The sequence below is a fragment of the Asterias amurensis genome, chromosome 2 (assembly GCF_032118995.1).
Source record: "Asterias amurensis chromosome 2, ASM3211899v1".
Taxonomy (NCBI): domain Eukaryota; kingdom Metazoa; phylum Echinodermata; class Asteroidea; order Forcipulatida; family Asteriidae; genus Asterias; species Asterias amurensis.
In genome coordinates, this window is record NC_092649.1 from 635646 (window position 1) to 648926 (window position 13281).

Below are 13281 nucleotides of genomic sequence, written 5' to 3' on the forward strand. Positions count from 1 at the left end.
CTTAATTTACTTTTGTTTGCCTGGATTTAGTTTCACTATCAGTTTAAAGGCACTGTACACGTTTGGTAGTTACTCAAAACAAACATTAACTTAAAAACTGACTTGGTAATGAGCATTGGAGAGCTATTGATAGTGTAAAACATTGTGGTAAACGACTCCCTCTGAAGTAATGTAGTTTTTGAGAAAGAAGTAATTTCTCATAATAGATGTTAATAGTTTTAGTTTTATGTTTTAGTGAGTAATTTCTCACTAAAATAATAAAAGACTTCTAGCTTAGAAGTCTTTTATTCCTATCTGAAAGCACTCAAATTCGTCCAACAAGGGTTTTTTTCTTTTCATCATTTTCTCGCAACTCCGATGACCAATTGAGCTCAAATTTTCACAGGCTTGTTATTTTATGCTTATGATGGGATACACCAAGTGAGGACACTGGTCTTTGACAATTACCAAACGTGTACCTTCCCTTTAATATCTTTAATTGTTTACATAAAAAAAAAAACATTATGACAAGTACATACACATTTTTTGATTAAAATATATAAATATGAACTTAGATTCTGTTATGCAACCACAGATTGCAGAACATTTCCTGGTATAATATTTATTCACTTCAAAATTCCTCCTCAAATTCAATAAATCTCAAACATGTAATACACAGAGGTAGGTGGGGACGTTTGGTCATTTTTTTTTTTTAAATAACAATGACGTTTTTAACAAATATCTGATATTCTCTTTTAAAGCATGTTGTATCACAAATAGTTTCGTATGCCAACTTCAAAAAGGTAAATCGCCCACCGTTAGTTAAGTATGTTTTTTGTTTTTATGGTACTTCTTTATTAGGGTATTATAAATTTCTACTGAACCATTTTAATGTTCACTAAGTCAATGACCAGGGCGGTGGGCGATTCCCTCATCAGTGAAGTAATAGGGCTTTTAACATAAACCAACGAGTCCTACCTTAGAAACTCATATCTTTGTTTGCATTTCTGCCAGCAAGGCAATTAAAACATACTCCTTTATGAATGAGGCTCTAAATGGCTCTATAATATCAATACAGACTTAATGAATGACTTCAACCTCTCTAGTCGAGGTTAAAAGCAATATTTGGTTGTCAGTCTCTAGGCTAGCTGCTAAGCGCTTGTTGGTTATCGACGCACCAAGCTTTAACCAATAGATTTAATGTCAATTAAAGATAATGATAGGCTTTGTAAGTGGGTCAATGTAATAATGGATCAGATGCTGAAAGGAAAATATTGTTTGTATTTGTATGGCCCTGTTAGTTAGCACCAGCGTAATGGGTGGGGGGGGGGGGGGGGGTAGGGGTTCTGAGACGAATAATTAGGCAGCTCATAAGAAAGGACGTCTGTGGTGCATGGGTAAATGCTGGTCTAGTGTAAAGGCATCATGACGGCTGCAGTCATTATAAGATGGGAAGCTACCGGTACAAAAACGCACATGACTAACTTAAGAAATGCACTGAGCATTCTTCAGTTTATGTTTCTGGCTCACTTGGCCCATATTAATTTAACTTAAGGAACCCAATGGATTTATACTTCCTTTAAACACAAAACAAAATGTATTAATTTCTTTGCAAATAGTCAATTAGGCAGGTCATCTCATATTGTTCTTCCTTTGGCTTAACTTTTCTTCACTTATCGAAAAGCCTCAGAATACATTACAAGAAAATTCACTTCACTAATGGTTGTTTGACTAATTAATTGATTGATTACTTTATTGACAGATTGATTAAATGATAAAATGCCCTCTTGGCAAAGGGAATTTTCCAGGATGAAACCACTCAAAGGTTATTACAGATATAGCCACTCTCTATGCGCCCCTTTTTCTAACCAAGTGTGCTGATTTATACTACTACACAGATTTGAGGCATGAGATTCACATGTCTCAAACTTCTTAAATCAATATTTAGAAACATTTATACATATTATGTAAATCATGTTGTCAAAATGACAGTCTTTGTTTTTCCATTTCTGATTGACATTTGAGGGGAGATTTTGTTTTTGAAATTTATGTTATGAGAAAACCTCTGCAGCAGAATTCACATGGAATGTGCTTGTTAATATTCATGGTAGGATCGAAGAAATACTGTGAAGAAACAAAACAAAGTTATCTTTTAAGATATCTGCAAAAGAATGTAGATAAGATGATCTGTGATGATCTAGCCATCGAAAAAGACTCTGCTAGTGTCAGGCCATTAACTTTATTGCAAGAAGTACAATGTATTATGATAGGTAGATTGTAAAATGCCTCTGACCATCACATTTGGAATTTGCAAATATTCTATTTCAACTATTCCTAAGCTGGAGGTGGTGTACCCTGGCTGTAACTTTCAAAGTATGTGGCTCAAGCCAAGCCAGTATCTTCCCTGCAGTGTAAAGTCTACAAGACCTCCTCAAACAAGTTCACATCAGCAGGGTATCTCTTAACTGTTTTTTCTCCTTCTTTTATTGATGAAGACTGATGAGACTCAGTATGTCTCAAACATCAGCCCCAAGCTTTATAAACATACACCCTCTCTCTACATCATTCCAACGGAAGGGAACATTTATTTAAAAACTCTGATATTTATTCAGTGGAAGCTGAGATTCAAACAGGAATGGCCCTAAGAAAAAGAAACATACCACATACCAACTTGCACATAATTTTGGGACATTACTTCCCCTTTAGACATCAGGTTAGTCTGCCCTCTGTGGCCAGACTAAGTTGTTGATGCGTTCGTGATTCCAGGGTGCTACTTATTTACCCAAACTATCAAGTCAATAATTAAAAGATTATTAGCGCCACAGTTAGTGGCAGTTACATCAATAGATGGACTGCTAATTGTGAGTTGGTGTCAAAAGGGAATCGCTCAGTGCTCTGAGTGTGATTGTGTTGGCAGCAGGCTTTCTTATATCATTCCTAGGGCTTCAGTTCCGCAGATTGTTTACTGGACATCGGTCAGATGTTCGGACAAGGAAGAGGGATCAGTGATCTAACTCTGTCGCTCGTCTTGTTAACGATAAAGAGATAAATTCTGTTTTGTAATGAGAAAAGGTTGTTGAGCTACTGTTGATGGTTTGTAAAGTACTCAAGCTTCGAGAGCTGTTATTGTGGTACAAAGTTAACACAACTTAAAACTCCTGTACGCTCGCTCCTCCATAGTTTGTTATTTGCTTAAAAACAAGTTAGACCACTATGATAATTGGGGGGTGTCTTTGCTGTTGTTGAGTGAATAGCTTGCAGAATTCTGATTTTTTGACTGTGAATGATCCAAATTGGTTAAATACTTCTGCTTCTTCTTTTCAAAAGAAATCATGCAACCATTCACTGATGCCTAAAAGCTTTTTCTCCATCTAGGCCTTTTTTGCCCACAGATGTACTCAATATCATTCTGTCCTATAGATGTCACTCCATACCAACATGGTTGGACTTAAATATTGGAATACCTGACCTTGTGATAAGCAAGACCTACAAACCTCAGTCCTTCTCAATCCTTTACTTTGGCAAAGAGAAGAGAATACAGGAGAACTTGGGAGGGTTAGGATTATCATGACTGATAAAGGTTATAATAATGCTAGTTTATTATTCAATTATGTAAACGCTGGAATATTGCTTGCTTCGTGTACAGTGCTACCCTTTGCTTGTCGTAGAGCCAACTTCAAAGTCTGTAATCCTACTCAACATCTTGGAAAGTGGCTGCTCCATTGAATGCTCTTAAAATGTCACTGCTTCTGTGACTTATTGGATTAACTAGGAGTCTGTAAAAGACATGAATGTCATGTCTGATCATTTCTTTTCATCTGAATGACATTTATGATACCATTTAAACATTCCATCATTATGAACGAAGCTATAGGCTTTCATAGAAACACTAATGTGGACTGTTTTGTTGGGGTGCTTGATGGATGACCTGTTTACCGCGTTAAGCTTCCATTGATGGAGCGAGAGGTACATTCCAGCATGAATATCCCCATTCAATGCCGAGGTGTCTGTCTTTATCAAGAGGGAACCGGTTGTAGTGATTCCATCCCTCGTACAGGGCCCAGACTCTCTTTGTGTCTGCCGCACTCCACCGATGAATGGACAGCGGCTTTCTTTTGAGACTCATGTCCGGTCGAATCCATCGTCTTGGCATAAACAGACGTAATTAGAGGCCGGACAACAACAAGTTTAATGACCTGCAAACGGAGGAAGCAAAAGGTACATAGTTTGTACGCTGGGTGGTGTGTGGTGCGTTTTGGTAGGAGCCCAGAGGGTAAAGAAGTGTTTTTCAGTTGGGTACAGGTGAAAAGTATCTTGTAATGGGCTTAAGTAGAGCAGAACCCTGTGGCAGTAGGTTTAGTGTTGTGCTAGGGGTGTCGAGGTGTGTGGGTTTTTAATTGAAGTTGTAATGGAGGAAACCCTATTTGGAGAGATGGAGCCAAATTGGTGATAATCTAGTTTGAGAAAAGAAGCACTTGGAGAATTGAAAGTGGGTCTAGAGGTAGGACTTCCGTGTGGGAACATTATGCACTGGTGTGTGGACTGAACGCAATAACTACAACTAGCACAGGTAACTTAGGCGTTGTATTTCTTGCTGTAAATGCTGAGTGGTTAAATCATTCAAGAATGGACCAGGGATTATTTTGTCTGATTTGCATTTTTTACACAGTTGAATGTTTGCTAAAAAAACAATCAAAATTCCCTAGAGCCTTTCAAGTTTCTTGAGAAAGTAAACCATTCACCATAGTGTGAGGAGAAAGAGATGACAACTTGTGTCTGAATCTCTAGTTATGTATTTCTGGTGATACACCGAGTCTGTTAACCTCCTGAATTGTAACATCTGGGAGGTACTGAGTCTGCAACAAGGAGGGAACCAACGCCAACAAACAATTTCAATTTTCAAACAATTTTCACGCAATTCAAATCTCATCATTGGCTAGATTAAAATAAAATAAAAACATGTATGTCACGATAAGCAAATACGACAGAAAATTTGATGAGCCTTTAGTTCATCTTCCCAGCCTTCACATTCAAGGGAAGCTTTTCATGTAGTAAGCCTACAATGTGTTTGTATCCTTGGTACACTATCTGTTATGACATTCTGGTCAATACTGTACATGGACAAAGTGACTGAAGTTAACTCAATAGTGGAGGTTGCTTGATTATGAGCTTGGCCTTCAGACTAAGATATTGAAATAATTTGATTTAATTTGACGAAGAATAAAGTGAAGTGGTATTCACTTTGTTAAGATCAGAAATCCTAATATGGTTTAGGTGCCAACATTTTTGTGGTTGACAAAGTTCATTGTTTAATGAAGTTGTGTTTTTCCTCTTCAGTGGATATAATAGTTAAATCCAAATATTTGTGGTTTCACTACAGTGTGGAAATCTCTGTTGATAAAGAATAAATGTTGTAACTAGTGATCTTATTGATAGATTTGCATTTTATTGTTTTCACTTTATTGTCTTTGATGTGGGTGGTCCTATTTTTTGATCAGCGAGATTATCAGAGTTATGGCAATTTCTCCTTCAACACCCTCGGTAAAAGGTTGTTGCAACTATTACCAAATTTAATACCAAAGTGTTGCGGAGAATTCCCAAGTGCTGTAAATCATCACTATGGATAAAGAGAAACATTTTTGGCATTTTGTGGTTTGGCAAAAAACTATGGTATCCCTTCATGAGAAGGAAAGCTTGGTACCTTGACTCGTTTGTATTGTTTCTGTGCTCTGATACCTTCATACTAACCTCATCCTGTCACACATGATGATCACAAATCATATTTCTCAATTTATAACACCATTGTGCCGCACAAACCACAAAGCATTAAATGCAGACGGTAAATAATACCAAGGAAACTGCAGGTTCTGCGTGATTTAATTTGAAATACCCATTTTGTGAGAAAGTCAATAAAGACGGTGCACTAGTGGAACTTGGTGCTTGAATGTGTCTGTTCAGCCGTGATGCTTTATTCTTCCTGTATCTAAAGAAACTGTTTCAACTTGTCAAGTGTAATACCATTTGGCACCAACTCTTATGTTGGTCACCGTCTGCTGGGCCTCAATGCAACAGGAAAATAGACCATCAAAGTTTTCTATGGAGCCTTTTCATTTCATCATGATGGAAAAGATGATATTGTGATCCATCAGAAACGCAGAAGGTCATGAATAGGGAGCGATTTGTGGCTATAAATTGTGATGTTTGAAATGCGTGGATATTGTGACGTTCCTGAACTGGGTTTTTTGTGTGTGACTGTAAGTCACTTGTACTTGGAACAGTAACATAAAAAGCCTACATTGTACATGTACATGCACTCTCATACTAGAGCAGTGCAGATTGACTTGGATTCAAACAGTACAGAAATATTCACTGGCAGTCCATTACATGTCTAAACTAGAGTTTCTGCATAAGTGTTTCAGCTATTATCCTGCTTGTGCAAAGTTCCAAACTGTAAGTTATTGTTATCATGTATCTTGTACTGTAGAAGTGTTATAGGTTTATGTGCACCTCATACACAGCTATAAATAGCTGCAACTTTCATGTAAAATTAAAATTGCGCCTAAGATTGATTTGACACTTTTCATGGTGAAGATACAGAAGAACCAGTGATTTAACAAGTCAGCGTTTCGATCAGAATGTCTGATCATATTCAATAAAGATTATCCTGCGGGTGTGCAGCATAACAAATGCATTGTAGGGCAACTGTCTACTTTCAAATACTTTGATGCAAGTCTCATTTGAATCATGAACATTGCAGGCCTGGAATTAAATGGAGGCCGTTGTCCTGGGCTGGGCCTTGATGCCCCTAGAAACTTTCCGTTGGACTTCAAGATTTTCCAATGGAAGTGCCCATTGCAAAATGAAAATGGCCTTGCCCTCTCAAAGATGAACCTATGGGCTAGTCATTGGGATCCCTGAAAGTGCATAATTTTGTTTGCAAGCAATGTTATGTGAATGGGAACTGGAGGTTTCCAAGTGTTTGTACGTAGATGTGCAACACTTGCATGACCTTATCCTTGCTGGGTGGTTCAAGGTGAACCATTTGCCTTCCTCTATAATTGTACAGTGAACATCATATGCCAATACCAAACCGTGTGCAATGGGAGACAGTCAACAGCAAAGGATATCCTTTCAAAGTTCTGTTTATTTCTTCTAATCATTTGAGACCCAATTATTATGATTACTAGCTCAAGGATTTATGCCCTAATTTAATCACTGACATTGTAATCCATCTTTACAAGAAGCAGTCACCAAAAGCATGTTCAATAATCTCTCACATCCAACATTCACAGTCAACGGATAAAACTTAATCATGCTAATGAAATCCCGCCACTTCCACGCACTTAACAGGTCTGGCAGTCGTGCTATCCGTGCCAACCAGTAAACCATGTATTATCTTTCCCTCTTTCCTTTAATTTCCTTGTACCATCTAGATTCCGGGACTCATCTTTAATCACAAATGTTACCCTGGGCGATCGTTGCCAATGCTAGAACGAGGTTGCTAATGAATGACACACTCATGTAACAGACTGCTAATATCTCCCTGTAGGGCTCAGACGCTTAATGTTTCCCTCACATAGACCCCCATGAAATCTCATATCATTCTCTCCATGTCTGCCCCCTTACCGTGTTCCCCCTGCAGTTATACTCTGCTACATGATTGAAGGTGGTGTAACACCTCAGTTATTGGTCTGGTATTGGGTGCGTGGGGGCTGGCACTCTGAGTAGCTAGCTTCTACTAGCTTCTAGGTACAGGTGCATGAAGGGTGTAATGTGCATGCCTTCCCCTGGCTAGTAAACTCTAGAGTAGTGACAGAGTCTGATACAAGGCAAGTTATCCAAATAGGAGATGGAATAGGGAGGGATTATGAGTAGGGTGTGTGGTATTTAGGTCGTTACCCTTCGGTACAGCTACTCTACCAATACCATCAGTGGCTTTTGTGTACATTATTAGCCCTTTGGCGTTCAAAGGCAAGCAACCTTTTGGACTTGATTGTGGGATACTCTGGGGGTAGCTGTGTCATTTTACTGGGATTTGATGTCTGTGTTCACATAAGCTCTGCTGTATTCTTCAGTCTGTGTGTGTGTGGATAGAGTCAGTAGTGCATTCTAAGTAGTGTTATTTATAATTACTAGTAAGATGATGGATGCTATTAGCATTGTGTGTTGCATGTTAAGTTTGATTTATTTGTCATATGAGATAAATACCAGTTAATAGTTGAACACCATTAAGTTTAACGCATTAAAAGATTGCCAATTTTGGCGCGTTTCCACAGTTCGTTGAGTTAGGTATTCTCTTTGGGTCTGGTAATTGAACTAAATTTAAACCTGTTGAAGATATTCATCAATGTTGAGTTTTTCAAACGTTGAGTTGACAGTTCATTTGTTACTAAGAGGTCTGCTTTGGGTATCGTACCATCATGCTGTAAAACTACACTACCCTGTCTGTAATGTTAAATCAACCCAGTGCTTTTTTGCCTTCAATATACAATTTGATGTAAAAAGTTCAAGGAGGGTGTGTTAACCCTGAGTGTTTGCATAAATCTGGCCTTTCACATTCAGGGTCAGCCATTCAACTCGGCTCAAATCCATTCAGAAAATTGAGTAAGACCACTTTTTTTTTCTTTTTCTGATCAAATAAAAACCCAATATTATCTTTGTGTTGAATCCTCTAAAGGCGTCCCTCCTTTCAACAAACAAAAATTACGTGTTGGAATAAAATTTGCCGAATAATTCATCATTGCCTTCCATCCAATAAATAAATGTATGTTTAGATAGGAGGGAATTGACGTAGTAGGAGATTAATCACGATCTTTAAAGGGAGTCGTTGGGACGGGCGTTGGCCTCGCATGACTGCTAGTGTCACATCTCATCCATAAATGCATGATAGCAACCAAGAGATAAAGACACAGAGCATAGAACCACTACCGCCGGAACAAACGTAGAGTCAGTAAGGCTGGAGTAACATCCCCCCCCCCCCCATCATGCCCTTAAGGCCCCTCTAGAATGAACATGGCTGCCTCTTCAGACCTATCAAGTTATCACTCAAGTGGCGAGACTGTTCTCCAGCGGCCAGTCACCCCTGTCCAGTGATCCTTCTTCGTCTTGGGAAACACACACGGCTAGCCGAGGGTTAATCTGATGCTTAAGTGCAGTGTAACTCGGTCTGGGCTGCCTGGTTGGAAGGAGAATGAAGAGGACTACTAAACCACATCACCGGACCATGGAGCTCATGGAGCTCAGACCGTTGTGGTGTTTCATCTGTATTTACATGAAGTCTTAGGGTTGCAGCACTTAGTCAAGAACCTGGAGTCTTCATGAGTGCAGTTCTTTGAATTTCAAATCTATTTTGAGGATTTAAAATCAGGAATGGCACTAACTTGATCAATTAGATAACACGGGTATTGACACCCTTCTATCGAGTCAATTAGATAACACGGGTATTGACACCCTTCTATCGAGTCTTGGCCTGTGTGTTGAATTTATCTTTTTTGAGTATTCATCGATTTTCTTCACAATATTTTGTTTAACGTTATCCTTGAGATATTTCTGTCAAAAGACGACATTAACGGGTCCCTCAGAAGATGTTTTAAAAGTTGAAACCATTGAAACCAACTCCTTGAAATCTATTATGCGTTGTTTGACTAGGAATTAAATTAAGAAGCAAACATGTAGGTGCGTCTTATCTTCAAAGTTGTTGATGTTTATACTGATTGTAAGTTTCTAGAAGACCCCCCTTGACTGGGGTGTGAGCCACAATGATGTAATATGATTGGTCAACAATCTAACTGACCTCAAGTAGTGTCTGATGGTATTGGTCAGTAAGGGTTAGGACCACAGCTGGGCTTTCCTCTGATTGGTTGACAGAGGCAAGCGTGGGTAAACTGGTTGTGCTCTGTCTTGTCCTTGGAAATTGTGGCTGTTTGTTTGTCTTTAAAGTTTTGCTGTTTTCCCCTTATCAGACCATTATTATTTCTAGGTGTGATCTGTATATTAGCATGGATGTAGAACTACAGTCAGGGAGGTAGAACTATGGAGGTAGAACTAGTTAAAACAGTCAGGGAGGTAGAACCATGGAGGTAGAACTAGTTAAAACAGTCACGGGAGGTAGAACCATGGAGGTAGGTAGAGCTAGTTAAAACAGTCACGGGAGGTAGAACCATGGAGGTAGAACTAGTTAAAACAGTCACGGGAGGTAGAACCATGGAGGTAGGTAGAGCTAGTTAAAACAGTCACGGGAGGTAGAACCATGGAGGTAGAACTAGTTGAAACAGTCACGGGAGGTAGAACCATGGAGGTAGGTAGAGCTAGTTAAAACAGTCACGGGAGGTAGAACCATGGAGGTAGAACTAGTTAAAACAGTCACGGGAGGTAGAACCATGGAGGTAGGTAGAACTAGATGAAACAGTCACGGGAGGTAGAACCATGGAGGTAGAACTAGTTGAAACAGTCACGGAGGAATATCATGATTGCCTCAAAAGTTACCACATGTGTGATTTTGTGAAGCTCTGTAATCTTATGGATTGAGAATTTTCGAATCTTAGGGGTGTTTTTGCCAGTTTGAACTGACTTCATGGGGGAGGACAACGCCCCTTCTGTATGGCTAAAAGAAAAAGGCTACCTCAGGCTGGCATTGAAATAAGACTCTCGTCAAGCTCCATTATCCTTACTTTATATCCGTGTAAATATTTGGTTTCCGTCTCTAAACATCAATATCTCATTCTGTAACAATGTTAGTACAATCCTAAAACATGCTCGGAATTGTTGGAATGTAATGGTTTGATGACAAGATAGGAGCCTCCCATCTAGTAATGTATCAATCGCAACGATTATCTTTAACCCAGCCAGACCATGTCCAGAGATACGCTTTGTTTTTATGGTTTCAGCCAGCGATTAAGCAGTGTGCAAACACATTTGTGCCCCTTTAGTGAGTCTGTCCCTGTGCCCCCTAACTTTGGGTTGGTTCAAAAACCTAGTTCAAAGAATCAGAGTTGAATGACGTGCAGAGGTAATGGAATGTGGTAGACTGCTATAAAGCTTGGGTGTTTAGTTTACCTGGTCTAGGCTTAATAAGTAAATGGACAAACATTGCCCACAGACTGGCAGCAGTTGTGTATTTAAAGCAGTATTCAAAGTAACTCATTGGACACAGGTGGCTGGGTTTCTCAACAACATCTGCTCTTTTAGACTGCTTTGGATTCTATTTTCAACAAGATTTCTTTGATTTTAAGGTAGGCTTTACTCAATTATTATCACAAAAATAAATGGTCTGTTTAGTAATAGCCCTTAATTAATTTTTGGTGACAGTAATGTTGTATTTTAAAATGAATATCACGGTGAACATCTAAAGACTACTGTTTGCATGGTGCATTGGGAAGCAGTAAATAACCCACATGAAGGGATTTTCAACTGGGCTTAGATCTATGGAGGTGTTACTGTTAGTGTTAAATGGAGAAAAAAGGTGCTCAGAATCTAAATTATCTAAGCAAAAATATACAAAATACCTTTCACAAGTGATGAACTTTGCAAATATACATAGCGATGACACTACAATGTATGGCTGGTAACCTTGCCGTTGTGCTGTGCTGATGAGCAAAGTGTTGTGCTTTTGAACAGCTTTTATGAAATTGGTCCAGCTGGTCTTAAGAAGTTTGAAGTGGATCACAATTAAGGGGTACCACTGTGATTGATTTTAGACTCATTAGTTTACCAAGTGGAGATTCACTCATCACAGAGAGTTGTATCAAATGATGCACCATTAAGAATAAATCAGCATCTAATTGATTATATATATATTGATGATTCCGTACTTGAGGGAGCTTCTGTTTCCATCATCAATCTTCATCTTCAGCTCCTCACTGTATGACTACATGTAGGCTTACTGCCTCCTCTTTAGAAGCTGATGGATTGGTTCACCATGGTACCTACTTGAAATGTACAAAATTAATGTAGATTAATGGAGCTATGAGGGAAGAAGTACATCTTTTAGTAACAATGACTGTTTGCAAAACATATCAGGAGTCAAGAGATCTTAACTTATGAAGTTACAGTTCTGCAAAATGTTAGTTTCATTGCATCATGATATTTAGAGATTAGTCTTAGACAAGGCCTTTCCTTGCTCTACTATCTGTCCAATTCTCATAGTTTTTTCTCAGCTTGTTTGTGTAGCTGCATTAATCAGTTGATCCTAGAACCTTAAAAGTGTTACCATAAAGGCATACATTTATAGCAAAACCTTGTGTGATGCTTATAGGCATAATTCTACATGGACACATTTGAAAGACATGTCCGTGATTAAAGTACGCTTCGTGATGACACATGTAATTCCAGCCCAATATCCTTGTTGGCTAATACTGCACAATGTCATTCAGTTTTCACTGATAACTCATAGCGCTGCAACCCTTCATCCCGTTCACAGTGCGTGCTCACAACAAAAGCATGAAACTCATCTTTGCAGGGGTACATGTTGTGAACAAACGCTGACACATTTTATCTGCAGTCTTGCGTTAGGGGGATAAGGATGCAGTAATTGGAGATGATGGAACGTGTTGAGACAGTAGTGGGTGATAATGTTGCATCCTAGGCTTACCTCAAGGCTGTAATGCCCTGGTAATCTACTCACTGGCAAAGTTTTAAAGGTCATGACCATAGTAACTTTAATACTTCAACAAAAATAGATTTTCTTCTAGACCTTTCTTAGAGTCTAGAAGGATAAAGAAATTTTGAAATTAGAGATTAAGGTATTTTCTTACTGATGACAAAATCACATGTTAGTCTTTATATGTAACGGGAATGGACGGATGGGCATTCCTAGGATAGAATTGGCAAACAGTCAAAGCACAGCCGTGTAGAAAGACACAAGGCCATAGTGCATACTCTATAGATTCACAATGAATAATGCAATCTACAGAGATCAGCTCGTCATGGATGCATGGATCTCTCTACCTTTACCCTTTAAATAATGAATGGAACGTCTGCTTGCTTCTTACAAATAAAGGGGGGTACATGTGTGCTTAGACCACCCCAAATAGAGCCCTAGTTATTATTCAATCACATTACACATCTGGAGGCATCGTCTGTTCGTGGTATTTAACAAACCATAGCTGAGTTGAAAACATTTTCACAATATGTTAATATTTTGCAATGCAACAATAACATTGTTTAGTGCTATTTTTAACCCTCCATGGTCTCTTCTTAAATAAATAGATGCTGAGGATTTTGACACAAAGGTTACAGAGATTTTAACAAGTATTTTGGGGCTTAGTTATGAATCATTTGATTATAGATGAGAGCTCTTGAAGA

At 38.7% G+C, this 13281-nt stretch overlaps 1 protein-coding gene across 3 annotated transcripts in view; it reads left to right on the forward strand.

The window, feature by feature from the left end:
* LOC139954203 (prickle-like protein 2) overlaps positions 1-13281 on the forward strand; it is a 102091-nt gene that overhangs the window by 79227 nt on the left and 9583 nt on the right. The window lies entirely within an intron of this gene.